Raw genomic sequence first — 3,716 nt, forward strand, 5'->3', positions numbered from 1 at the left:
ATCTCTTGTATCCTTCAAGATCAACACATAAATCATCTATTAAACCTTAGATTCATCATTTCAAAGGGGATTTACAAGATCTCAAGAAACCATACTCGAATCAAGGGTTTAAAACTTGGGTACGGTGAATGTTCACAAAACCCAACTTTGCTTACCTCTAACTGTAGATCTAGAGTTGAAGATCACTCTCCCGGTGCCGGAATGGGAAGATCAAGCTTCGGTGCCGCTGAAATCCTTCCCTTCTTCCTCTTCCTTCTCTTCCCTTCTTCTTCCCTTTCTTTCCTCTCTCCTCTTTACTATTCTCACCAACGTACAGGTGACATAAATGGAAAGAAAGAAAAACATAAAGCTATATATATAATTCCTAATTAAGTGAATAGTGCTCATGGATGGGTCACTCAGGTGGGTGGGTGCATCCACCTGTCCACCCACCTGAGGGCCAAAACTTGGGATTTTGACAGGGTTCGGGCCTCGGCACGAACCCCACCCCTGACATACGGTGTAGCATACGTATATATCTTAAAATACGGCTATAATACCTGCTTTATCCGTACATGGCCTTATGGTAGGTGCATGTACACGGCTTGGGCACTCCCGTCTCTTCTGGCACTGGCTCGGACTTGTCGGGCCAGTCGGTGTTTAAGGTCACCCGTGCCATCATAGCCCATAAGGAACCCGCTCTAACTTCCTCGGGCTCGGTTCCTGCATGGTTAAACCGGTTCAACCGCGAAATCAGACCGGGTTTAAAAAGTAGGGTATTACATTTACCGTGTCTCATATTCTAAAAACTTCTTGCTAAGGTAGTATATGGCATGCTCTACTCCCTTCTCTATTTCTTTCTGAGCTAGCAAAGAGCCCATAGAATGATCTCCGATTGACAAATACAACAAGAGCGGTTCTCCTTCCATCGGTAGTGTTAACACTGGTGGGTTCATAAGATATTCTTTTATCTTGTCAAAAGCTTGTTGGCATTGATCATTCCATTTTTGGGGCTGATCCTTCTTCAACAACTTGAAAATTGGTTCATAGGTCATAGTCATTTCGACTATAAACCTGCCGATGTGTTGGATATGACCCAAGAATCCCCGTATCTGCTTCTCTATGCAAGGTGTGGGCATTTCTTGGATTGCCTTGATCTTGATGAGGTCAAACTCAATGCCTCTTTCGCTTAGCAGGAAACCTAACAATTTCCTTGTCAGTGGCCCGAATACACACTTCTGGGGATTCAACCTCAGCTGATTTTCTTGATCCTCTCAAAGAAGCATCTCAATGCAGGAATGTGTCCCTGTTGATCCTTTGACTTTACAGTCATGTCATCCACATAGACCTCCACATCTTGGTGTATCATATCATGTAGGATGGTTGTAGCTGCTCTCTGATAAGTTGTCCTGACATTCTTTAATCCGAAAGGCATGGCCTTATAACAATAAGTATCCCATGGAGTGGTGAAGGCTGTCTTCTCACGATCCTCTGGATGCATATTCATTTGATTGTATCATGAGAATCCTTTCATAAATGATAGCAAGGCATATCTTGTAATGCTGCCGACCAATACATCAATATGAGTCAATGGGAAGTCATCTTTCGAGCTCACTTTGTTGAGATCTTGAAATCCACGCACATAGGTACCCTTCCATCTTTCTTTAGAACTGGTACGATATTGGCCAACCATTGAAGGTACTTTACTAATTGCAAGAATCCTGCATTCCACTATTTCATGACTTCTTCTTTGATCTTCTCACTCCATTTAGGATGCATCCTTCTGTGCTTCTGCTTGATGGGCTTTGCCCTAGGGTAAGTCGGCAAGTGATGCTGTACAATGTTGGGGTCAATTCCGGGCATATCTTCATACGACTTAGGGTAGATTCTCCCGGCTCAGGGAAAGATGGTCTTGACCTCTAACTTCCTGTTTTGAGAGATGCTGACTGTGGTAGTGTGAGGATAGAGGTCCGGCTTGGGGTTGGTTACTTTTGGGCTATTGATTCCGGTAGAACTTCCGCTGGGGATTGGCTACTTCCAGGAAAGGTTGGGTTGGTATTCTGGCAGAGCTTTCGCTAGGGTCTGCTACTTCTGGAAAAAAGTCAGGTCGGAACTTCAGTAGAGCTTCCTTTAGAGATAGGCTACTTCTGGGAAAAGTCGGGTTGGAACTTCGACAGAGCTTCAGCTAGGGATAGGCTACTTCTGGGAAACGTTGGGTCAAAACTTCGGTAGAGGTTCGATTGGGATTTAAAAAAAAAATGTATTTTTGGAAAAGATGATTGAAGTGCTTTGAAGGCCCGAAGAACACTTCGAGACGAAGATCTCTCCAAAGACTAGAAACATCTCAAAGGGAGAGGCGATTTAGGAGAGAGAAAGTGCTCTTCACAAATAGACTAGAAAATGGCAAGTGAGTGTTTTTTTCAAAGAAAGGGGGGATATTTATAGTGTTTTTGTGGGCCAAAGGGGTGAAGGAAAATTTATCTTCACCCAAAAAGGTGAAAATATATTTTGGGCCAAAGGGGTGAAGGGAAGTTTCTCTTCACCCAGAAAGGTGAAAAGATATTTTTGTTGTCCAAAAAGGTGAAAAGATTTTTTTTTTTGAAAAAGGTGAAGGGAAACTTCTCTTCACCTAATTTTTTTTTAAAGAGGTGAAGGGAAACTTCTCTTCACCCAAAAAGGTGAAAAAATATTTGGTATACTAGTGGGAGCGTGTGGAACACGCAAGCGGGTAAAGGGAGGATCTTTTCCCAAAATCCAGTTTTTAGTTGAAAATTCCGATTGGCGATGGGATGTTCAGGGCAAATGCGGGAGTGCGAGACAACTTCCAGGAATGTTTGCGGGAGATCCACTGATTCGATTTTAACGCACCATATATCGTTGGAATCGTAATTCCGAGCAATATCCATCTGTACAGTCACATTGGACCGAATTCTTCTGTATATGTGAAGTCAGAATTTGGACATTTTCTCTCCCACACATGGTTCTGGGATTTTGTTTGGATAAGCAGAGATTGGTTGGTTAAGGGAATCTCAGTCATCTGCATCTCTTTCAACTGGAAATGAGAAGTCACAACCAAGATCTTTGTATCGTCATTGCCAGGGAAGGGTGACAAAATTGGGTGTCTACACCAGTATTGACGTCACAAGTGGCAGGTATGTCGCCCAGTACTTGGCGATCGCGGAGAGCATCTCATCCATCTTGAAGAGCACTATAGAGTTTGGCAAGGTACCAAATGGTCCAAATCCCATAAAATGAGATTAAACATTTAAACCCACCTACGAGCACCGGAGATGAGCTTTCCCCATGGAACACTCGCACGACCCTTTGTAGGCCCTTTCCTCCCTCGATTCAATGCCTTGTGAACTAACTTCACCAACTTGTCAGCCTTAGCCGTGGGACCATCTAAACGCCACACGTAGTGAACTCTGCAAGAATAAAGATCCAAGCCAACCACCTAGAGATGAAGATGACGCCAGAGCATCATATTCTCAGTCCAAATATGGGGATTTCTCTATCATAGAACTTCCTTTCCTTGTACAAAGTTCATAATTTGTGGGTACGATTAAAAAAAAAAAAATCCCAATTTGCTAATTTAAAATGAATTCGATTAAGATCTGATACAAAAAAACCCTAGAATCGCAACTTTAGAAAACCGAGAATCATAACCAACAATGGAAACACAATATTTGACCAATCTGACATAAATCCCAATGGATGTAAAGATGAAAGATGGGAGA

Source organism: Macadamia integrifolia, chromosome 4 (genome assembly GCF_013358625.1).
Source record: "Macadamia integrifolia cultivar HAES 741 chromosome 4, SCU_Mint_v3, whole genome shotgun sequence".
Taxonomy (NCBI): domain Eukaryota; kingdom Viridiplantae; phylum Streptophyta; class Magnoliopsida; order Proteales; family Proteaceae; genus Macadamia; species Macadamia integrifolia.